The 14456-nt window shown below is 42.5% G+C and overlaps 1 protein-coding gene across 1 annotated transcript in view; it reads right to left on the bottom strand.

Annotated features, from left to right (window-relative positions):
- The window catches only part of LOC144799804 (cocaine esterase-like), a 557476-nt gene that overhangs the window by 406329 nt on the left and 136691 nt on the right, over positions 1-14456 (bottom strand). The window lies entirely within an intron of this gene.

Below are 14456 nucleotides of genomic sequence, written 5' to 3'. Positions count from 1 at the left end.
TTCTGTAAACACCCAACCCAAATTCAAGCCCTTAGTGGTTTACTGTTTTGTGACTTTACTACAAAGTTGCGATGCTTTAAATCTGAGATTTGAAAAAAGGGGAGTTTGCCTACAAGGGATTTTGTTTATCTGATAATTTTGGAGATACTGTCTCAAAGGTATTTTTCAAGGTTACACCCTTATCAGTGGTGAACAACAGATTTAATGAAAACAATCAATGAGGCATTTCAAAGAAATGTACAACCTCAAAGAACAATTGAAAAGTAACACACAGGACGAAAATCTACTTCAAAATGAACATATATTTAATATATGGTAAATATATAAATCAGGGAATAAAAGGATTTGAAGCAACCAAACATAGTTTGTAAGGTGACGTGAGTTAACCTGCACAACAGCTATGTTGACATCTTTTCATAGATTCAAAACAATCAATGTATAAAGAAAAAGATGCCGTAGTCCACACAGGACAGGGGTGCAGGAGCTCAAGTAAGAACTGTTTAAAAGTAAGGGCCAGACCATCGATGTAGCAACACTCAGAGCAGAACTTGAAGAAATGATCATGGGAACTATAAGTCCTGCAAGGATAGTTACTTATCAGAGCAGCAAACAATTGTTCATATGCAAGGACATTACCAGACATGCTCATAATATATGTGAGAAGCTGTTTATTTTGGCACAGAAGTATAGGGAGGAAATGCAAAGATCAAAGACATTACAAAAATCATACAGAATAGACTTTAGTGACAGAGACATTGAAAACATGAGAACTCAGGAATAAGATTGCAAATCAAGGAATTGTTGCCCACTCTTAGGAAATGGTTAGAGTTGGCAAAATGGAACGGGAGAGGGGCTAAAAAGAAAGAAGCAAAGAGAGTTACAATGCAAATGTTCCCAGTCATTGAAGATGTTGTGGGTGATGGAGTAAAAATGCTCCAGATGAGAGAAGTACCTGGAGGAGGATATGTGAATCTTCCATGGACCCGACCAGATATATTGTCTTTGGCAAATGATTTTCCAAGATTGAGAGAAAATCCAGTTGAACAGTACAAGCAAGTTGAGAGATTTGTGAAGGTTTTGAAAGCTTGGATACTCTATTTGACAGTGTGTTTCCAAGTGATCTGTGAGCAGAATGTAAAATTGTCATTGATTGGGCCAAGACAGAACTTGTTAGACATCAATGTACTATTCCTCCATCACCTGAGGAACTAGAATCAAATAGAATCAAGCTGTTACCTATTTGAAGGGAAAAATCTCTCTTAAAGATTGGTTGAAGATAGTCAGAACAACACAGTAGGTGAAGTGGACAGTGCATGCCTATTTTGAATCGTTGTTACAGGCATTCAAACAGTACAGTGAGATGGAGACTGTGTCAGAGAAGGATATGGGACAATATGTCTATTGTTTTGTGTATGGACTGAGACCTGAAATCAGCAGCACTTGATTTTATGGCAAACAAAGCATATAGATGAAATTATCTGATATGACAAGTACTGTGGAGATGAACTTGAGACCAAAACATAAGAGGCTTAAAGAAAAGCTGATGATAGCTCAAATGAAAGCTGCTAAGAAAGGTTACAGTGGTGCTGGTAGTGATTTCACAAATGCTGTACAAGGATATTGTTAGTCAATTTCCGGGATGTGAAGGGTAGAGGAAGGACAGCAGCAGGGTATGCAACCACAAGGTAGCAGTAGAGATATTTTGATTGAGATGTTGAAAAAGACTAATCCATGTCACATTTGCAGCAAATTCAGGCATAGAAGCATGAGTGTCGATTTAATCCTCTTAGTCAGGTAAATAGACAGATTCAACAGGTTAGGAATGCACAGTCACAAGCAGGTAATATTGTACAGAGTCAGCAAAATCATAGGCAGAGAAATCAGAATTTGAACAAACTTCAAGTCTCGATTCCTTAAATGAATGGTCATGTTCAGAAATATAATTCAAGTATAGGATTTCACACAAATGCTCCAGTCGATCCAAATTATAACGTGGCCCAACAATATTTGATTTGGATGGATGACACAGATTTAGACATGTACCAATGACGATGCCTGAGGGAGAAGAGCAGGAATGCGCGTTTGGCACATCTTTAGAGGTAGACCAGAGTGGTCCCTATGTGGATGGCAAGGTAAATGGGACTCCAATCTCATTCATTGTTGACACTACTGCTACCCGTTCCACTGTGAGAACAGTGGAAATTCAAAATCTACACCTCTTGGGAGAAAAAATCCAAGTCATGGGAATTTTAAATCAATTATTGTCCAGTCTGGTTACAAAGCCCATTCCAGTACAAATTGAGTCGTTTGAGGACTGAAATACATTTGTGGTATGTGATTCAAGTTGGGTAAATTTGTTAGGACAAGACTTGTGCATTCTCAACTGTCCAATCTGCTGCACACCGAAAGGAATTGAGTTCCAAACTAATGATGAGGATATTGTTTTTAAATCAGCTAAACGTGAACTGAGGGAAGCTGTGTCACTGCAGGTTTGGGCTTTCACAGGAAAGGACATTGGTCTAATCAGAGGTGTGGCTCCAGTACGAATTACTGTGAAGCCAAATGCTGAATTTACCCGAATTCCCCAGTAGAATCAGAGTCCAGAAAATATTGCTGGAATTACTCCATTAATTAAAACAATGATTGAACAGGTAATTGTAAAGGAAATGACGGGGAGTTCATGTAACTTTCCTATCCTGGCTTTGCAGAAACCCAATGGAAAGTACCAGATAGTTCAGGATTGTAGGCCCATTGTGCCATTGTACCTAATCCAGCTGTGACTCTTTTCCAAATTCCATATGAAGCTGAATGTTTTTCTGTTATTGATTTGTGCCAAGCTTCGTTTTAATTCCATTGCATGAGGATGGTCAGTTTTTCGGCAATCGCAGCTTGACATTGTGCTGAATCCCACAAGGGTATTCGGAAAACCCCTCAATCTTTAACTAGATTTTTAAAAAGAATCTGGAATCATTAGTAATGCCAAATCACTCTGTCCTTGCCCAGTACATTAGGAACTGCTGTTAGTGTCAAGTACTCAGGAGGCTTGCACGTGTGATACCATCACCTTATTGAATCACTTGGCGGAGAATGGACATAAAGTATCACCGTCCAAATTGCAGTTTCGCAAAAAAGATGCTCTATATTTAGGACACTGTATTGAGAAAGGAGCCAGAAGGGTGTCACAAGAAAGAAGCACTGTGATTCTAAAGATGAACCCGCCAAGAACACAGAAGGAAGTCTGCATGTTCTTAGGAATGGTTGGCTATTGTCGACAACGTATTCCCAATTTCTCTCTGACAGCAAAGCATCTTCAAAGGCTTACTCACAAAGATGTGGCAGATCCAGTGCCCTGGGATGATGAATTCATGTTCTCTTTTACTGAACTGGGATAGAGTTTTTGTCAAGCTCCAGCTTTGGGGATTCCCGACTACAACAAAAGCTTTACTCTGTTTTGCAGTTAGCATGCAGGTTTGCTCATTGTCAGTGCTGGCTCAGATGCATGGTACTGCCCGTAGATCTGTTGCATACTTTTCAGTTATTCTTAATCCAGTGGCTTCTGCCTTACCTGGTTGCTGAAACGTGTGTGCTAGGAACAGAGTAAGAGTATTGAGAGTGCATGTGCCGCATTCAGTTGCGATACTGCTTGTATTCGAATGCAGCAACTCACTAGTAGTCGTCTCACCAACTGTGAAAGGATTGTTTTGGGAATGGAAAGCGTCACTCTGATGAGATGCACAAGTTTTAATCCTGCAGCTTTGATGCCTTTGATTGGACATGAGCTTGTGGCTGATAAAGCAGATCATGATTGTTTAGATGTGACTAAGTTGTGCACAAAACCAAGGCTGGATATCCTTGATACTCTGTTGCCTGTATCAGATTGTGTACTGTTTGTTGATGGATCATGTTTGCGTGTTGAAGGAAGAAGTCTGGGAGCTGTGTATGCAGTCTGTAAATGCGATAAAAGCTCCAACTATAGGATTTGATATTTTAAGTGGGGGTGCTGGCTTTTTTACCTGTTTACCTGGAAGAAGAGGTTACTGACTCTCTCTTTTTTGTAAAACTAGCTCAGGTCCTCTGAAATTCGGCATTGCTTTCATTCTCCAAATAAGTGATGACATAGGAAATGCCATGCATCCACAACATGTTGTGTTAATGTGCAGTGCTGATGGTGTTCTCTGGGAGTATACAGGAAATGTACCAGGAGATGGGTAGTACCATCCATGTCACCTTGCAAACATAACATTTTCACGTAGTGTTCACTTGCAGGGTGCTGTGGCATGAATAGTAGGGTATAGGGAATGCATGTTCAACCTCAGCAAGCAATGATTTATGTTGAAGAACAAACAACTGACCTAAATAGTTTTCTCTACATTGATTGCTCCAGCAGTTCTCTCTGCAGACCTGCCCTGCAACAATCTGCCCGGCTCATCTTGTTTAGCACATCATTCGACAAATTCTGACCATCTGAGACACCCTCTGTTAGTCCTTCTTTGGGACCTTTCTGTAAATCACAGAGAACTGTCTTATTAAGTGTACGTGCTCCTTCTTGAAATATACATTCCCAAGAGCAGTCAGTTCAAGCTCCAATCCAAATATTTTTATCCTATCTGGAACCATCAGCTATGGTGGAAGACCCATAAGCTCAACAGTGATTCCCTTGTTCAAATGAGGCAACAAATAATAACGTGAGATAGTAATTTCAACTAACAAATTAATATATTAAAACATCAAGGACTTATCCCTCATTGATCAAGTTGAGATTTTCACAATTCAATCTTATTTTTAATGTTGCAGAGACTGGGAACAACTCCTAAAGTCAGTATTTGATAAAATCTCTTCAAACATTCAAGCCTGAGTTGATCACCAGTGGCATTTAAAAGATAAAGCATTACACTCTGTGAATTGATTACACCAGAAACAGATGAGATGTCTTACACAAAACACCACTTCCCAAGACAGGGATAGACGGATCATGGATGAGAAAAAGTTGCAGAACATGAAAATTAAAGAAGTATGTTGAAAATTAAAAAAAACATTACGGGCATAGTTCTTTCTAGCTGCAAGGTCGTAAGACAAAGAGATCCTGGAATATATTAGGAAACAGCACTGGTGCACATAAGCCTGCCTCTGATTTTCACATCCCTTCTAACAAATGGTTTACTTTTATCAATGAATTGGACGAGTCTAGTACCATTGACAAAATCATTTCTCCAACCTATGAAAACCAGGAATTTAAGATTACGAATGATAAAATGGATCTAATAATTAAAATAGCTAAATCCTCGGCTTGAGCAGGTACATATAGTATTTGAGACAATATTCTAAAGTTGTATTTGGACTGCTAGAGCTACCTTTAGTATTCTTTATTCTAAAGCATCTTCCAATATGGCTGCATTCTATTTTGATGAAGAGGGTCCATAATTCGACACGCTTTTAAATAGTTAGAGCACTTTTTGGTTTGCTAATAATTTTGGCCCCATTTGGCAAATCTTCACAAAACTTTCCCTAAACAAGTTCAGTCACTTCAGCCTCTTCCTGGAAAGTTTTGCGGTGATATTTCAAGCGAGGGCCAAGACAAAATGGGGGTCCCAGAACACAAAATCCCCATGCATTTTCCATAGACTTCTTTAAGGCAGGCTAGAGTAAAAACTTGGAATTACACCACATTCGGCAGAAGGCTAGATCTTGTTCTGCAAATAGTACTTTTTGTGATTTGGTTTAAATCCATTCAGTAGTTTGGATGAAATTTAGGGTAAAGAATAATTGCTTGAGACTTTTTCAGGAAGAACAATGAAAAAAAGCATTCTGATTGGCCAAGGAAGCTTTTTTTCCATGGGCCATCTCGCTCCCATCTCGCTCCCACTGGAGTCAGACTCCAGGCTTTGATTGGCAGACAGCAACATGAGAAAAATGTTGCTGGCAGCCACTACAGGACTCAAGGTTTCAAGGACTTAGTTTTCCTGTTCTGAAGTTATAAAGAAATAAAGACATATTGGGACAGAGTAGGGATAACCTGACCCCCTATGCACCATGGGGGGATCCAACCTGGGACCAAAAAAGACAATAATCAGCAGAGAATGCTGTGATCCCACAAGACTCTCATGGGGTTGGAAAACAAAATGGCTGCTGGGTGCCATTTAGAAACTGTAAGCCCTGTGGAGCCAATCCAGCTAAAATATGCATACTTCAACATATACACACCATTACCAACAAAGACCCCACGTATCCAGTCACCAGACTTTTTGAGCCATTACATGCAAGTAAAAATGACCAGTTAAACTTCTTCTGCCTTGATGGAGTATCATTGGGGGAAAGAGGCAGGCAACAGGTTTTTAATACTGAGATGACTGGAATCCATGTATAGTATTAATTTCCAGACCAGGGGCCAGATGTAGTTAGTGAATTTTACCGATTCGCTATTAAGAAATCGGTATTTCCTATGTAGGTAAAGATTTGGTAAAAAATACTGAATCCTTAATATTCCTTATTACCAAGGGCCAGCTGTAAGAAGCCGTTTGTGATTCGCAAATGCCGGAATTCGCAGAATTCCGGCGTTTGCGAATCACAAACGGTGTTTTGGTATGTATGAGTCAAATCGCAAAATAAGGAATCGCAAAAATTGCGATTCCTTATTTTGCTCAAGCATTTAAGGAATCGCAATTTTGCGATTCCTTAAATTCTATGCATCAAGCATTTTTTTTTGCGAATCCTCATTAAGAAATCGCAAATTACCACGAACTTGTAGTTGGTGGTAATTTGCGATTTCTTTTACAAATGCACTTTTTGGCATTAGTAAAGGTGCCATGTGGCGCTCATACATGCCCTTAGGGCATGTATGTGCGCCATATGCGCACACATGTACATTTCAGGTGTGCAGCAGGGTGTCCTTAAGACACCCTTGCACCCTTGAATTTATTCTTAATTTGCGATTAGCAAATTGCGAATCGTAAATTGAGAATAACTTCCCATTCCTTCCTATGGGCCTCCTGGCACATAGAAATGAATAGGAAATGATTCAATTAAGGAATTTTAAGAAATCGCAAAAAAATAGCGATTTTCTACATACATCCCAAATTGCAATTCTCAAATAGCGATTTCTAAAAAATCGCTATTTGGGAATCGCAAATGATGGTGATGATACATCTGCCCCCAAATCATAGGAATGAATGTGAAGACATGCAGTATTAGCGATTCAGTATTACCGAATCGGTAATACCGGGAGGTATTTCAAGGGTGCCAGGGTGTCCAAAGCACACCCTGTTGCACCCCTGAAAATGTGCATGTGTGCACATGACAAACACATACATGCCCTAAAGTCATGGATGTGTGCCACATGGCACTTTTAAAAAAGCAAAAAAGTGTTTTTTTAAAGGAAATCAGTAATTACCACCAACTTGAAGTTGGTAGTAATTACCGATTTCTTAAGGCTCAAAAGCACTCTTTAATGTGCTTCCTGCATTGCATTTAAGGAATCGGTATTACCGATTCCTTGAATGCAAGAGCAATAAGGAATCGGTATTAAGGAATCGGTATTTAGCGATTCCTTATTTACCGATTCCTTACCTACATTAGGAATGGCTAAATACCGGTCGGTAATGCTGAAATTTACCGAATTTCGGCGTTACCAACCGGTATTTAGACACCTACATCTGGCCCCAGGATATTTGGCCGTTTTAATAGAAATAAGGAACTCTGGGTACACATCAGCAACTGACACGTGCTGCAGTCACAGTAAATAGCGGTAGCCACTATGCCAATTCACTGCTTCATTGTTGATCCCATTCAGGAGGCAGAATTTCATGGGATGTTCCTTGAGCAGCAGTCAATAACTCACATTAAGAGATAAATCTAGTTCATGTTACAATGATCTTATGTATATGAATTATGTACATTGATGTATTCATTTCTCAAATCAGTGGGCAATTATTTAGTCTGCAATGATGAAATCTGTGGACTTTTATGTTTTCTTTATTATATGACGCAATAATGTGATCATGGTCAAGTTGCACAAATGCATTAGAATACTGTTTTGATATGGCCACTGCTTGCACTTTTGAAAAATAATGATTCCCTTTTTTAGATTTATGAAATTAGCTTTTTATGTCTAAGACCGAAAATCAGTGACCACGGAGGTTTTTAAGGGGAGGTGCACTGGTTTTGTAGTATCACAATGAAAAAGATGAAAGCTGAAACGGGTCTGTTAGAGGTATCAAAAATCAATAAAATGAATATCCCCGTGAGTACCCGCAATAATATTTCTTTAATAAATATGTATTTTATCTCTGCAAATGAACGGCCCTGCGTAGAAGGTAGTGTTTTGCACCGGCTTACCTTTCCTCAAATTCACCACCTCGAGGCCTGTGCATGACTTATCACATACAACAGAAGGTCTGCCAGAATTGTCTAAAGTAATCTTAATATTTAGTCTGTGATAATGTAGACTAATGGAAGTCCTTCTGAAAGTTCTTCAGACTTTTTCTTTGTAATGACAATGTAGGCTCAAAGCATGTGAGTGAATGGGTGCTGGAGGCAGAGTGAGTGTGATATAGCGGAGAAGCTAATGCACACCCTTGTGATGATTTATCCTTTCCTGCAGGGGGTTACCATTTGCATCTATCTATATATATATATATATATATATATATATATATATATTCACTGAAAAAACCATGGGTTATAGACCATATATAGTTAGGAATTAGCATTTACAAAACCTTATTTTACTCACACAAAACCATTGAAATTCCATATATAGTTAGTTGCACTAACTATATATCGCGCACCCGCAATCCACTGCTGATGATGTCACATATTACATCATTCATGACATGGTCAGTGACATCACTGATGACATCACTGATGACATCTCAAATGACATCACTGATGACATCACTGATGACATCATCCAGCGACTGTGTGTTTCTGTAAACTTTAAATATGTTTTACATATTGAAGGATGAGTAGATGTAGAAGTGTCTGGATGAAGGATTTAGTAGGTGCGTGACTGACTGTATGAGTGAGTGATTAAATGTGTCTCACTGAATGCATGGGTTAGTGACTAAACTGTCTTAATTTGTGCATCATTATGTCTGTTATTCTGTAAACTGCTGCATGTGTTGATCAGTAGCTATATGAGTAACTATATGGGTTATTGATTGATTGTCCAAGTATTTGTATGGGAGACTGAGTGTGTGTGTGGCTGGCTGGGAGATGTGTGACTGTGCAGATCAATGTGTTCTTGTATCAATGATTGTATAAGAGAGTAAGTATGTGTTAGAATATGTTTCAAAATGTAAGGTACTCTATGTTTAACTGTATAGATTAGAAAATGGAAGTGTGATTGATTCTTTACAGGACTGACTAGGTGTGTGAGTAAGTCCAAGGATGAGTGGCAGAGTGTGAGTGTCTGTATAGGTGTATGAGTGCATATGATAGTGTTGTAAAGATGAGTGATTGTATGTATGAATGATTGTATGGGTGAATGAGTGAATGTGTGTGTAGACGTAGGAATCAGTGAGTGCGTATGTAGTAACTAGTATTGGTGTGTCAATGGTTTAAAAAATTATATTCTGTATTTAACACTGGGTGTAACAGAGGTTATATTAAAGTGTGAGGAGATGCATTGTATTGTCACATGAATGATATCATCAGTGATGTGACCATTGATGTCAAATGAGATGTCATCAGTGATGTAATTTGAGATGTCATCAGTGATGTCATCAGTGATGTCACTGACCATGTCATGAATGACGTAATATGTGACATCATCAGCAGTGGATTGCGGGTGCGCGATATATAGTTAGTGCAACTAACTATATATGGAATTTCAATGGTTTTATGTGAGTAAAATAAGGTTTTGTAAATGCTAATTCCTAACTATATATGGTCTATAACCCATGGTTTTTTCAGTGAATTTTCAAGGTTTTGTAAATGCTAATTCCTAACTATATATGGTCTATAACCTATGGTTTTTTTCAGTGAATTTCAATGGTTTTTTATTAGCAAATATCAAAAGCTTTAAAATGTCAAGTATGTGGTAGGTAAAAACATTTTCATGTTTATGCACGCTGATGTGCTTTGAACGCTGCCCCCCCTCCCCTCTTTTCTTTTAGGAGTATTCTCTCTTTGCAGATAGTGAAGAGTAGGTAACGCAGGCCTTTGCCCCCGTTGTAATCCGTCGTGCCTGCTTCCCTCTCCATTTGATTGATTGTTATCCAAGCATTTACTGTTTTGGAATTGCTTCTCTTTGGTTCATTCTCTATTTACAAACAAGCACATAGTCGCAATACTCTGTTTAGTCTTTGCAGATAGTGAAAAATCGTTAGAAAAAACAAAAGGAATCAAGCAAAATCAGTAGGCCACTAACGGGATCTCTTTTTGACCTCGCTAAAATAGAAACATTAGGAACAACCCCTCATGAGAAATATGAAACAAGTGAGAGGAACCGAGCTCGACGCCATGATGGCTGCAAGACAGCTCGACTCCGCCGCCCACCCCGCCCAAAATAACGACAAACCCTATGCAAATATTATAAATATATACAACACACCAGCAAAGTAACAGGGTAAAACGTTTTATTAAATAACTATTTACATGGCAGCCTGCTGCAACATCGATCCAAATACATGCCGCCATTCCCGGGATTTCTCCCCGACTACTCTGCGGCCTACGAGATGGAGAGGCCGGGGCGTTGACTATGCGGGGCCTCCGGCCGAAACCACAGCGCCAACGATCGCTGCTGACGAAGGGGAGCCTTGCCGGTGAGACCACTGATCTGAAGAACCGCTGCCTGCGGTGCCTCCCTGAGCCGCTTGACGGAGGCCCCCGAGGGGCGGTGTGGTGGCGCGGACTCGGAAGGGGCGCTTGGCTCCTGCCCCCTCCCCAAGTCTTGTTGCCCTGCTGTGGCTTGAGATCGCCCCCGACATAGGCGGCCGGCTCCCGGGGTCCGGCGGAACTTTTTGTCTTTTGGTGACTCTTCCATTCTGGACCTTGTCCCACAATCCGTTTGACCTGAAGACACGTCCTGCGGTGCCCTGGTCCGACCATCACATATACCTGCGCCAGGAGACAGCGTGGGGTGCACTGGAAGGAAGAGGCGGCGCGAACGAGCCTCCCCCACCTCCCCAGGTGGAGGTTTCTCAGCTGCACCCCAGCGCTTAACTCGGCATCTGAGTTATGCCCACTCTTCCGGCACAGTGCCTACCTGCGCCACGAGACGGCGTGGGGTGCACCGGAAGGGAGAGGTGGCGCGAACGAGCCTCCCCCACCTCCCCAGGTGGAGGTTTCTCAGCTGCACCCCAGCGCTTCACTCGGCAGCTAAGTTACGCCCACTCTTCCGGCACAGTGCCTCTCTCGGCCAGCTGAGTTCAGCCTGCTCTTGCTATTACAACGTCTCACCCGCCATCCGGCTGAATTGCACCCACTCTTGCAGTACAGCGACAGGAGGCTGCCACGGAGCTCACGAAATGGCGATCGGCTCCACAGACTTGGGCCTGGCCTGCAAGAATGGCTGTGGGCAACCCTGGAACTCGGACGCTTGACTGCTAGGGCATGGGCCCCATTCCCAAAAGCGTCCCCTCAGCCTTGAAGATTCTACAAGAGTCACCGGGGCCCCCGACTCCCGCAGACTTCCGGTGGGGAGCGACTGCCATGATTGCTCGCGGAACGGTCACGACGTAGCCACGAGGTGCTCTCATGCTGACGCCAGTTTCAGTCTGTAACATTCAGAATTATTGTAGTATCGCGTTGTCGCGTAATGCGTCATATGACGCGCCGCGTTAGCGCACCCGATGCGCGAAGCGCAGCTTCCCGGAAGCGATCCGGGGCGCGGCGCGGCGCGGCGCGGCGCGGCGCGGCGCGGAGCGGAGCGCGTAACGTAAGCATAACAGGTCATGTGACTTGTTAATAAAAATTTTCATTGGTTCATTTCACTTTTGGTTTCCTAATGATGTAAGGCTAGGTCATGTGACCTAAAAATAACACTTTTCATTGGTTTAGAACTTTTTTTTTGTCCCAAATGATGAAAACCCCTCCTTGTTTCCTCACTCTGACTTTCATCTTTGTGAGAGGAAGCCCTACAGTGCCTCGCTCGGCCACCTGAGTTACGCCCGCTCTTGCGGCACAGTGCCTCGCTCGGCCAGCTGAGTTGCACCCACTCTTGCGACACAGTGCCTCGATCGGCCAGCTGAGTTCCGCCCACTCTTGCGACACAGTGCCTCGATCGGCCAGCTGAGTTCCGCCCACTCTTGCGACACAGTGCCTCGATCGGCCAGCTGAGTTCAGCCCGCTCTTGCGGCAGAGTGCCTCGCTCGGCCAGCTGACTTACGCCCACTCTTGCGGCACAGTGCCTCGCTCGGCCACCTGAGTTACGCCCGCTCTTGCGGCACAGTGCCTCGCTCGGCCACCTGAGTTACGCCCGCTCTTGCGGTACAGTGCCTCGCTCGGCCACCTGAGTTACGCCCGCTCTTGCGGTACAGTGCCTCACTCGGCCAGCTGAGTTACGCCCGCTCTTGCGGCTACAGCGTCTCACCCGCCATCCGGCTGAATTGCACCCACTCTTGAGGAACAGTGACAGGCGGCTGCCACGGACCTCACGAAATGGCGGTCGCTTCTTCAGACTTGGGCCTGGCCTGCAAGGATGGCTCTGGGCAACCCTGGAACTCGGACGCTTGACTGCTAGGGCATGGGCCCCATTCCCGAAAGCGTCCCCTCAGCCTTGAAGATTTTACAAGAGTCACCGGGGCCCCCGACTCCCGCAGGCTTCCGGTGAGGAGTGACTGCCATGATTGCTCGCGGAATAGCCACGACGTAGCCACGGAATGGTGGTGCTCTCATGCTGACGCCAGCTTCAGTCTGAAACATCCAGAAACACTGTAGACTACCAATTCAATCAGTTCCGGTGAAGCCCCAATGTGACCCGGTAGGGAAGAACTTGCCCTCCCCTCTTTGACTGATGGTTCTTGTTGCCTGTCCCTTCTATTGTCATTTAACTGAACTTTTTGGACTACTCAAAGGGGTTCTGGTCCGACCGCTGCTTGGTGGAGACATTTTGACTATATTCTGGACATGCCCGGCCTCCCCAAAATGACCAGACATCCCTCACTTCCAATTACAGCATACACTCCTTTATCAATATCTTCTTTGATGTTCCTCTTGAATATGTAATTTTGTAGAACCTCATACAGACAAACATTCTCGAGGTAACTGCTTCTATTTGGATAATATGTATCCCACATGTTGGAAACTCCTTGATTTGTACTGGTTGCTCAGCCTTGATATCACGAGATATGTATGCAGTTTTGGAGCACATGGTGGGCGGGGACGGGTACTGATTGAACATTTGGACATCCATATTGATATTAAGTTCTGATGTATTATTGATTACTGTACTATTAAAAATTCGAATTAACGTTACTCATGGTACTTGCCCGGAAATGTATATCTAGATAATTTCATTGTAACTGGTCCTGTCGTACTTTGATTATAAAATTAACGTCCACCGTTTCCGCAACTGTTAGACACCTTAATTCCTGCAACCTAATAGCCCGCCCGTTACGTTTTTCTACAGTGTAAATGTCCCCTCATCATATGTGGTTGTAGGCCTGTATTTGTATACTGACATTTTTGCAATAAACAATTTTCGAAGGAAGTATGGAATCAGCGTCATAACAATCGTCTAGGTTGGTTGGGTTTTTGAATAGTGGCTGTTATTCCCAATAGAATACAATAGAAAACAGATAATGCAGACCCTTTGCCTGAATTTTGGATTGATTGAAATTTGTATCCGTCACACCTGCCCTTTTTCCAGAATTATTTGAAAATGGTCGACCGTAGCTTAAGGTATCTGCCGAATGTAAGGTGTGGTATTTTGTCCCATAAAATACGACTAATTGAGAAACAAATACACGAAGAGGGAACTCGAATTTAGAGACAAACAAAATGAAACTTTTTTTGCATCATAAAAAGGGGAGGATATGTTACACAGAAAATTAATGCGAAAGGGATAGCCAAGATCTGTTGTATCACATGTTCCTGCAGCTAGTCTGATACATAAGTAGAACCTTTTTTGTGTTTGCGCGCGCTGACATGCTCTGAATGCTGTATCCCCCCCCCTTTCTTTTCTCCTCTGTAGGTTACATCGGAGTTCCGACTGAAGAATGGAGTGGACATGGACCACACTGTGCTCCATGTAGGGAAAGACATAGACAAGCGCTATGAGATATTGCATGGAGTGCAGACCATCACTGGGAGCGTGAAAGATTGTATGGTATGAATGTGCGCATGGGCCCTGATTTGTACGGTTTGAATGAGTATGTGTGGCGCATGACTGGGTCAATAAAAAATGCTTTTTGTATGACTGAGGCGGTGATCGAACGGTTAATGGAATGAGAAAAATAAGCCCGAACATGGTATCCGCATGTGAAGGACGAAAAAAAATATAGCACTTTCCTTACTTA

Source organism: Lissotriton helveticus, chromosome 12, assembly GCF_964261635.1.
Source record: "Lissotriton helveticus chromosome 12, aLisHel1.1, whole genome shotgun sequence".
NCBI classification, from domain to species: Eukaryota; Metazoa; Chordata; class Amphibia; order Caudata; family Salamandridae; genus Lissotriton; species Lissotriton helveticus.
The sequence above is the reverse complement of the archived record's forward strand: the minus strand, read 5'-3'. Positions and strand labels throughout refer to the sequence as shown.